The sequence below is a fragment of the Drosophila teissieri genome, chromosome 2R (genome assembly GCF_016746235.2).
Source record: "Drosophila teissieri strain GT53w chromosome 2R, Prin_Dtei_1.1, whole genome shotgun sequence".
Classification (NCBI taxonomy): domain Eukaryota; kingdom Metazoa; phylum Arthropoda; class Insecta; order Diptera; family Drosophilidae; genus Drosophila; species Drosophila teissieri.
The window spans coordinates 20,953,389-20,964,825 of record NC_053030.1 but is presented as its reverse complement, the minus strand read 5'-3'; positions in this window follow the sequence as shown (position 1 = coordinate 20,964,825).

The window sequence follows — 11,437 nt, the reverse complement described above, 5'->3', positions numbered from 1 at the left end:
CCAGATTATTCCGGCTGGAGTGACGGCAGCCTTAAATATTAATCATCTCATTTGGGGCACAGATGCTACTACTCTAAGCTTGAAGGATTCCAACATCTAAGGAACGAAACCCTTAAACAAATTAAAGAAACAAAAGCATTCAGTGGCAGAAACATCCATGGTTTCCGCTCCACGTTTCCTAGTAATCCTCGAAAACGTGGTCGAATATCAGACTTTTGCGCCGCGGGAGCGCGATGAATTTTCATGGAAAGCGAGTTGCATAACTCCCAAAAAAGAAGAACCGACCGACCACATGCAAGAATCTCATTTCGACCAAATCGATCGATCTGCGAGCGGGAAATGGGCGGTTTACATTGTGTTTCTGTGGCTGGCTTCAACTGAAGCCAAAGCAAATTTACATTCAAGTTTTCGGCAGCGTTCTTCTCCAACCACACACAACAAAAAAAAACCCAAAAAACCAGAAAAAAAACGAATGTCAGAGAGGAAGAAGAACTGCTGGAACTACGTGGTATATGTATGTATATCGAAGGAACCGTGGTCCTGGCCCCCGCAAATGCATCCTTGTTTATCGTGGCCCCAGTGTCCTGCACCTCGTCCTGCCGCTTCCCCGCTTCCCCGTTCCCCTGTTACCAATTTAGCCGAATACAAAACGCTTTAGGGCCCTATTTGGATACCGTTCAATGCACCAGGGACTCGCCCCATGTATGACAAACAAACATAAACATTGTGGCCGAAACGGAGACCCAGAGTATCGCATCCTTGGTGGAGACTCTGTAGGCTATATGTATGTGCCAGGATATGTTTGCGTGGCGCACTCTAATTAAAATTTGTGCCGCCGGCCCCTTCCTCCCCTCACTCCACCCCCTCAGCTGCAATGCTTGCTAACTGTTTAACGAGGTTACGGCCAAAATGTGAAAAAGGACCTCCGCTTTCGTGAAAAATTTGCTGCCAAAAAAAAAAAAGAAACAAAATGCTAAACACGAACGCAAAACTAAACAATGTCCGAGGGCTTGAGAAAATTTAATAAACTCGTGCCCCCAGCGATTTGTACCCGTAATGCCCGAATGAGCTGCGAATTTGTTAAAAGCCAGCGGAGGAAGCAGCTAGAGGTGAGCATTCCACTTAAAAAGGAATATAATACACCCTTGATTACAATCGTTATGAAGTTTTTTATGGAAATACTCGTTGTGCTGGAGAGGCTTAAAAAATGACTTATTGGAACATTTTTCTCTCTAGAAGATCATTTAATAGAAAAGAAATTCAAGAATTGCTTGGATTAAATTCTAATAAATTGAATAATAAAGAAACTGCTGGTATAAAAACCAGGCGGGGGCCATCCCTAGCACAAGCCCACTTTGCTACCCATTGAAGTGCATAATTCATACCCATTACTCTGCCATCCTGGCGCATTAATTGTGCATTCCATGACGTTTAATTGCAGTTAACTGTCGGATGCTCGGCATGCGATGACATTTGTTTGATGTGCCCGGCATGCACGGAACACACATAGCAACATGGAAACATGTCCGGAGTCCTGAGTCCTGAGACCGGAGTCCTCAGTCCGGGATCCGATCCGCTGCGGGGATAGAAGGCGAGTAGTCGGTCTAGGTCCCCTGACAAGATGCAAAGTTTTAATTGATTTCCTGGCCTGGAGAAGAGACCGAGTCCCGAGCACCGAGTCCTGCTCTTTAGGACGACGTCTATGGGACACCGAAATGGAGACACTTTGCCAGGCCGGGCAGAAAATCATAATTCAGCAAGCGAATGGGAGCGGAGCAAACATGTCGGCAGCAATTTTATGGCCAAGTTTGGGGGAAGATGGGGGAGATGGGGGCCACCAAAGTCAGTTTGGTTCACTTTAGTCCGTGTTTCGGCTTAGAAGTTTCCGCTTTTGGGGCCGACGGAGCAACTAAATGCCAGCCGTAAACTTTGGCTTTAGTGCACTGTGCATTCCACTCGCCAAATAAAAGGCTACAAAGTGTTTTGTGTTTACCAGTGCCACACTGTGGTACCCACTCTCTACATGCATGTTGCATGCAACACAGTGACATCTCACATAAAACTTTTTGGCAAGGCGAACTCGACCTCACGGGATTCTCGCTTGCTGGAGCAGAAGGATCCGGCGGAGTGACTACCGGAGTGACTACAGGCCATAGGCATAGGCATAGGCATCGGAATCGGCAGCCGGTTGCAACTGCTGGGGTGGCTGGGGTAAAGCCAAATGTGCCATTTATAATTTAAGCGGGATTAAAGTTTCCCACAATGGCGCTACTTGCCACAGAACATGCCGCGCTTCGGTAAACTTTTTTTATGCCCCCCAGAAGAAGGCAAGGAGCAAGGAGCAGCGAGTTGCCAGCAAATTTGACATCCGCGCCCCAGACATGGCAAAGCGGATTAGGCAAGTGGCCCCGAGACAAGCTCCGCCAAGCGAGACACTTCCCGAGTTCGCTTTCTTCGGCAATCTGCTCCACTTTTGGGCTAGCACTCTTGGATTGGCGACCAAACTTTCGACGGCAGGCGTCGATGGCGGGATTTTGCCAACCAGTTTAGCTCCAATTAAGTGCTTCTCCACTTGGGTAGTTAGACGCGGAGTAGAGATTAGTTTGAACCTAGCGATCGAGATTCTATAGCTTATGCAGATGGGATAGGCACGTTTATTAAACTGCCTAAGAAAAGTACCACACAGGTGTGTTACCTGTGGAGAAATCGTAAGCCGGATCTCGCAGTTGTATCTAATAAAGTGTGAAAATGCAGTGAGTCAAATGGAATTATCCGGGAAACTCGAACTCACCGGACACCTGAAGGCGAAACAATTTCCAAAGTTTGTCCCCGGAGTTTTCGCACGTGAAACTGAAAACCGGAAAGCGACCGGGCGACTGGGCGACTGGTTTTTCATCGGTGCGTCCAAAATGCATTTTCCCTTTTGGCAAAGCGCTGGAGATTTTGGAGCAACTGCAGCAGCGCCCACTTCTCTCTCGCTTTTTGCGCGCCGAGCTTGGATGGCACTGGGAATGGGAATGGAACTGGGAGTGGAAATGCGAATGGCAAAAACAAAGGCGGCGAATTGAAAGCGGGAAAGCCAGGGAGGAAAGCGGCAACCAGAAACAGCAATAGCAACAGCAGCGCAGCAATTTCGCAAATTGTCTTGGAAAATGGCGAAAATGCTTTTCCAGCAGTCGGCCGCACACACCGCAAGCTGGGTGGCATAAGCGCTGGGAAATGCCGGCGGCAGTTTTCGGATTAATTATGAAAAGTCCCAGCCCCACCACCGCAGACCCAAAGACCCATAAGAACTGGGCTGAGATTCCGAGTGGAGCTTGGGAGTTGGGGAGATGCGAAGCCACCTGGCTGGATGCTTCACATTGTTTTCTGGGGGTCAGCAGCTTAATTGTCTGCTAAGTGTCACAGTGCACACGAAGAGTGTGCGGACAGGCAGTCGCCCAGCTGTAGTTGGATGTCCTGCATCCAGACACGTGCCACCTGCCACATGCCACCTGCCATCTGCCACCTGCCACCTGCTAGCACCCGTTCTGCCTTTGGGCCAATTTGACATGGTAGTTCGCACTGCAGTGAACTGCACTGGAGCCCCTCATAAACAAAAGCACTTTTGACTAATCAAACTTATCGAAAACGGGACAGGCCTCTCGCTCAATGAGCACTCCGTAGCCGGAGCTGCCGTAGTTGCCGTAGTTGCCTCAACTCAAACACCGCATCTCTCGGTTGCCAGACGAACCGTAAATCGCCTTTGAGACGGCACCCCGACAATTGCCACTAAGCCAGGCCCAGAGCACGGCGAGCATTCCGGAACAGTTGGCAGTGCGGAGTACGGAAAGGAGGAGTACGGAGTGAGGAGTGAGGAGTGCGGAGTGCGGAGTACGGACACTCGGGAGTTCCAGCCCGACTTCAAAACTCAGTGGCTTTGATTTTCAATTACCTTTACTTGATTCATATGCAATGAAAGCCTGCCACTGCCAACTGTCCAGCTGACGTGCACACTCACATCCATATCCTCTCTTACACACACTGCCGCACCGCCACACAAGCACACTTGAAGAAAATATTGGTTTATTGGAAAATGCGTTTGATTCGCAAGCACTTGATGGGCAATAACTGGATGCTTATGTTTCATGCACTTTAGTTGAAAAGTTTCGCTTACAGAGGCAACCAAAAGTTGCAATAACTTACTGAAAATCAGCAACTGATGGGAGCCACGATTTCGCGCAGTGCACTTGTCGTACTGGCACATTGATGTGTGTACGTGGCTGGATGAAAGGCTGGCTGAAAGGGAAAAAGGAATGGGCTTCGGGCCGTGCCGTTTCGGCCTTGGGCAAATATTACATCCTGCCTCGGACATGAATGATGTGCGCTTTGTGGAAAGCGCTGTAAAACACTTAACGGAACGAAGGCAGCACTGCAGTGATAAGGCAGCTGGGTGGTTGGGTGGTTTGTTGGCTGGGTTAACTGGGTGGTTGGGTGGCTGGGTGGCCAAGTAAGCCGAGCTGGGGGTGGCCATTGATGGAGTGCTGGGGCGGCTGCTGCGGTGGCCAGCGCGAATAATACACTCCATTGAGTCTGGGGCCAAAAACACTTCACACTCTTCTCCAAATTACCGAAGCCTTGATTAACTCGGCACGGCGGTTGGGTTGGACTGCAAATTTATGGGGAATGTTAAATTGGAATGCATTCCCAGCTGGCCATAAGCAGATCCCACGGCATCAGGAGCGCTACTTTTACTGCCTGCTCAATGGAGCATTCGAAAGTGGTTTTCCTTGCTCGCCCGGCTTTCTTTCCCTGCCCTTCTTTCCCTTCTTTTCTTTCTTTTTTTTTATTAATTAAATGCCACAAAAGGTGGCAATGTGCTTTGTGCGGAGTTTGGTATCAAAGTGGTGCGCAGTCATAAAAAAAGATCGGATCAGAGCTGTTCATTAGCTAATGGCCCGGAATTGCCCTTAAATATCCGCGTGGAAACCCTTTGCCCATTTTCACTGGGATTTCCACCGAACAACTGTTACCGCAAAGCCTCAATTTTCAATTCAACATTCAACTCGGACTCTGCAGCCAAAAGGATTTCCCACATTTATTATGATTGTTTCGCTTTTATGATTGTTATGCCCGCCGAATTGCCCTAACTTTGGGTATTTACATTTCTACGTCCTTTTCGGGGAAATATTGCCAGTTCCCCAGGGTCCTAAAACGGGTAACGCTGTTTGCTCTAACTACACTTTAAAAAAGAAGTTACTCTTTTGAACCCTATTATTTGTATTAACCTTTTTTGAATAAAGTTCAACCCAACTGGTTACTTGAAAGCACTATTCCAGATTTCTTTGGCAGCGCATGCTAGTACTCTGTTTGCTTCGATTTCGGGTTTTCCATTCACGCTTTCCCTGGGTGTTTGCTTTTGCTATTTCCACGTACATTTTTCGCCAAATGTTCAGACTTTCTGTCCATTTTTCTCCGTTTTCCTCCAAAACGCTGGTACCTACGTACATATATATGCACATAAACCGACCTCGTTGCCTTTCATTCTGCGGGAATTTAAAATCCCAAACAAAAGAATGCGAGATAAATAGAAAAGCAAGGCACAAAAGAGCAGTGAAGCCAATTTTTTGCTGTCGACATTTATTCAATGGACGACTTGGAATCGGAAATAATAAACCACTTGACTGGCAGAAGGCCCGAATAAGCAGGTTTTAGTCCGGCCAAATGGAATGACATTTTTGCACTTCCGGGCAGCAAAAGCCATTGAGCTGCAAACGACATAAAATGTATTTGGCTAAATAAATAAACTCGATTACCATTCGATTCTCCCCAAGCGCATCCGTACTGTAATTAAACTAATTAAATTGTCAAAGACATTGTGTGTGTGTGCGCAAAGGGAGTTGGCATCGATTTCATTCCAGGGCCTGCAATAATAATGCACACTGATATATTGCGCATACGTAACGTTGACCCGAGGCCACTGGCATTGCTGGACTTATGTGCTTATGGGCTTAGGCTGTGTTGCTGTGCTGCTGTGATGTTCGAATGCAATCTAATCAATTACCTGAATTCAAGCAGATACCTCCCCATTGGGCTCGCCGCAACGATTGCCTTGGCTCATTAATTTCGCCCAGCACTTCCGCCGCTGCAGTCCATTCATCAATTTTGTGCTGAAGTTACATTACGAATTCCCCCGACTGGCGATCCCACAGCGGCGTTTTCACTGTGCGGGGATGTCAATTAAAATTGTGGCAAACTCAAGTGTCACTCAAACCACGCTTTGCTGTTTTGTCCTCCCAAAAAGGGGGCGTGGCGTGTGCAGCAGCAGCAGCAGCAGCAGGCGGCAGATGTTGCAGCGCACACAGCGGCCACATCAGCAGCAGCATCAACAGTAGCAGCAGCAGCAACATCAAGTGGCATTCGCATGAATGTGCATATGTAATTGCGGCCAGGCGGGCGGTCTCGCTATCTCGCTCCTTTTTGCGCAGCCCTCTCGCTCGCACGCCCGCCCCATTCAGCCGTGGCATTCATCAATAATTCAAGCATTTTCACACTCGAAGCGGCGGTTTGTGGTCGGCATGCGGGGTCAGAGTGCAACTGACATGTCCGTCGATGATTGCGGTCCGAGGTGTTCGACATCCAGCATGCAGCATTCAGGCATTCAGCATTGGGTCATCGAAAAAAGTCATTACTATAAGATAAATATTGACCGACGGCTCTTTGTGCAGCCATACACAATTTATAATTGTTTGCTTATTAATTAAGTCGATGGAGCGAAGGGGCAGGTCAACATTCGCAGCGACAACAAAGATGTGATTTAAAACACGCGGCTGCAAAAAACGAAAACTAATTAAGATAAAGCTGTTTTTAGAACACCGAAGGCACGGAAAGTTAATCAACCTTTAACGATGATTGCGGTTGAATTTGTCATTAAAGTCAATCAAACATCCATCAGTATTTTGACCCTTCAACGAAATACATTCACTACTAACCAAGCTTGACAAAGAAACATGGGTTGATTTAATAAAGGTTTGAATTCATATTTATGCCTGGCATGTAATTCAGCAGCCTTAAAACCAATTAAGCTATGCTGATATGCAGGATTTGCCTAAATTGATAGCACTTTTTATGTGTAATGTAAGTCAAGCTGCTCAGCTTTGAGAGCACATCAGAAATGCTAGTTATTTAATACAACTTGATGTTTCCCGAGTAACAAGAACTCAAGTTGCAAAGAGGCAAAGGGAAAATGTGCTTTATGCAATACAGTTTTATTTGAGTTCATGTTTGCACGTTTCGCTTTTGGGAAATTCGAAATTAAATTGTTGGCATAGCTCGCTGGCACCCCTGGCCAAACGGAGAACTTCAGCCGGGATTACCGCAGAAACTGGCTTGCGAAAATTTAGAAAATAAACCGAATTGCTTGCATCAATTAGCCGAGCAATTCGAGGAGCCCCAAAACAAACAGGGCAACTTTTTTCGGCTTTTCACAAAGTTTGCTCTCTTCGCCAACTAAATCATGGCTTGACACTTACCGATTACTGACGTCGAGGTGAAAGGCGGAAAGCGGATGGGCGAAGGGTGAAAGGTGGGAGGTGAGAGGTGAGGGAAAACCCCGCCATTGATCGGTGGCATTGTGAAGTGACTTTTTAATGCAATTGAATTGATTGTGGCAAAGTCGCAACTGAACGCCACTACCGCCAAGCTGATGAAAGGCGATTGAAGCCAGCGACAATCGAATGAATGAATCAATGAATGAATGAGAGAGAGAAGTCGAATGAATAGGACGAAGGGAAACACGAATGCTCAATGTTGCTGCATTTAACAAGGAAAATTCAGCTGCAAAAAAGCAAAAGGACGAGGAAGTGACTCACTCACTCACTCACTCTCTTCCTGGTTTTCCCATTGCCGGAAAAGTCTTTGTTCGCCCGCTTGCGTGAGACTTTCAATAGGTTGACTGTTTAATCGTGTGGCAGCAGCACGAACTGTCTGCGTTTCCCGCTCAACCCGCCGCTTCACTATCCACGTCCAACTACCCCTTACCCACTCCGAATCTCCAAACCCCCCAGCTCCAGCTCCCCCCTCACCCTCACCCTCCGACGATGGCGGTGTCAAAAGTTAATGCTAACGCGGCGATTTCCATTTGACCTCGTTACCCGACACGCAACTCGCCTTTCGGAGGAAGGGGCGATCAGCCGGCGGATGGGCGTATCCGTGGTGGATTTGCAATCTGTGGCAGGAGCATTTAGGATTTCATTGTTGCCACACTCTCACGTGCAATGTGCATTTTGGGCGCTATGCAACGAAACTACCCTTCATCTTCTTTTAAATCGCATTTAGTTAAGTTGCTTGGTGTTTTAAAGTAATGCAGAGAGTATTCGGCAGTCGTTTCAGTGCTTTAATTACGACATTTCCGCTCTTTAATTGTATTGTTTGAGTTGGAAAATGTTATTTGCACTTTTTTGTGACACCTCCGACAATTGATAGGAAGTCGGAGGATAAACGCTTGTGGCTCTCTGTGTGGGGATGTGTGCTCGGAATAAATGGGGTCGAATGGGGTCAACGGGTGGGTGCGGATGGCAGCTTTGCCGTGCATTCAGGCTCGGAGTCAGGAGCTCCCCCCGAGAAACGCTGCTGCCAAATCCAACCACCTCTGCAGTTGGCATTTGCATAAATTTTGCTCTACAAAAAGCATTTAAGCATTTGTTTAGAGAGGGGAGTGGGGCCAGGGATCCCAAGTCCTGAAATGACATGTGATGTCGACACATGACAAGCTGGCGTACATATATACATATACATATATGTAAGTATGTGTACCTTAAATGTATACTTTCGCGTTTGTGCGCATTTCAAGTCAGCGAGCAAAGCGAAAGCAAAGTGAAAGCGAACGTAACGTATACGCACCGTTGCACAGCGAAAAATCGCTGACTCTGATGGGATGGCGAAAGGAAATGAATGGGAAGCCGCAAGACAAATCCCCGCTATCTGCAATTTGTAATTCAAATTGCCAGCCCACCGACCACCGCCAATGTGGGCTTATGGACTTTGTTTTGTCGCGCCGTCTAATTACAGAAATACAATGGAAAATCACCAATTCCGGGCGGGCACACGATGTTATGGCTTTTCGGCTCGATTGCGCGGACGGCAGGTCATCAGGATGCTTTTCAGGGGTTTTCCAAATTGCCATTTGCCATACATATTACCTGATGCCTCCATTCCAAATTATTTGCATTCGCCCGACGCCCGCCATCAAACTGAAATTTATCTCGTTAGCTACCGTCGCTGGCAGCTGTCACCGATGCGAAGTCCTTTGGGAGAAAAAGTCCTTTTCGAGGCAGGCGGATGCGCCGAGCAGGGAGATGACTGGAGGTGGCTGGAGCACATCAGCTTGGCAAAATGCGGGGGAAATCTGCAGCATCCGCCTGCCTCAAGATGCTGTGGCAGCACTTGGCGACAATTTCACAAGCAAACTCGAAATTATGAACCCATGGAGACGAAGAGGCGAAGGCGAACGAGCTGGAGATGATGGTGAAGATGGAGGAGGAGATGGAGGAAATATGGAGATGGGGGCCCTCAGACTGCCGGGAATCGATACGATGATGAGCATGATGATGCCACCTACTGGCAGATGCTTCGCTCCGTTTAATGAAATCAATTAAATTATTTATTTTTGCCTTTTTATTCGCCTGCTCATTTGCATATTTATTAAAATATTTATTAAAATGCTGCTCGTTACACATTTCATTTAGTGTTTGGAAGTTGTTGGCTGTCAAGTTATTTATTTGCCTGACCTCTCATATTCAGCAGATGCTCTCTTCCGAATTTAAAAGAAATTTCTTAAATTTGTAACTTTTCCTTTACCTTTTACCTGTTAAATCATCATATGTTGCCATGCGAGTAACCATTACTTTTGGCAAGCACAATTTGAAATTGAAGTTTGACTCCACTTCGACTTACCTGTGTGATATTACTTTCACCTTTCCCTGGACTTCCCTAAGCCATGGCCGGTACATTGATCGAAAAATATTATAGTAGCCGCACAATGGAGTCTTCTGTTTCGCTTGTGATTAACTTTCGAATCAATTTCCTTGTGAATGCAATTTGCGGAATGGGTTTCCTTTCATCGCTGCTCCCCGGTCACTACTCACTACTCGGTTGTGGAAAACCCACTTTCACCGCACCCACGCCCCGGACATTCGCCATTATCCTGGTCCATTGTAGTGCATTCTTTATGAGTTATGTTTGCCCTTTCAACGAGTGAGAGAGAGTGAAAAGGGCGGAAACGATGGGAATTTTACGAGGAATTCCTGTAAGCGATTCTGCGACTTATTTTTTAATGAAGCTAAAACAGCAATTATAACAATACAAAGGTACGCAAAGCTGACACGACTGCACACAGGTGGCTGTTTCAATGGACTGGGATGGATGGAGTGGTTGGGATGGGATGGAGTGGGTTGGGATGGGATGAAATATGGAAGGTGGCTGATGGACAGGTGGGCGGAGCCATATTTTATGTATTTCCATTGTTGTCCTCACCTTTCCACGTCGGCTTTTGTGGGCTTCGTCAGCCAAATTGCTTCAGCTTCTGCTTCTTTCTGTTCCAGCATTCCCTTTTTTTTTTGTTTGTGCTCCGCTTTCCAGGTGACAAGTTGCCTGTCTCCAGGCTTTTGCTTAGTATCCTGCGAGTCCTGCCGCCTCCTGCCGTCGCCTGCCCTTCGCTGCTGTCTGTGTAATATATATTGCCGAAATTAAATTTTAATTATTCATGTATGTGTTGGTAAAGTTTAATTAAATGTTTTTATTTGCCTGCTGTCCCGCTGCCCCGCTGCTCTGCTGGATTCTGGATACTGAATGCTGGATACTGGATTCGGGATGCTCACCCCGGGGAAACCTGCGGGCCAGGCTAAAACCGGAGCTTATTGTGTTTGCCATAACGCGACTTTCGGGCCAAGGATTACGCCAGCATGGGCATAATAATTACATGAAAATATTTATTCACCTACGCAGTCTATTTGCGTGCGCGAGTTTAAATCTAGACAGAGTAAACAATTCCTTTGGCGGGCTAAAAAACAGATTAATTGACTAAAAGCACAAATTGAATTGCGCGTATCAAAGAGAAATGTGTGTGTTTGTGCACACTCAGCTTAAATTTATTGAAATTGCATTTTAAATCGGTTTTGGGCTCTTATCTCTTTAATTTATGCCGCCTAAAGTTAATGAATATCGGAAGTAAATGGCTGCAAACATGGCAGCAAACTTGAAAATGGTTTGTACTACAAATTAATAAAAAGCTAATATTTAAATGTTGCAAACATCATTAGAAGCTAAAACCTATTCCCGCATAACTGCATACAAGCATTGGTGGTCACATGTAATTACATTTAAGTGCAATATCATTGCCCCATTGAAAACCGGATAGTTGCCAGCTTCGCTTTGTTCGCAAGGGAAAGTGGCACTTGAC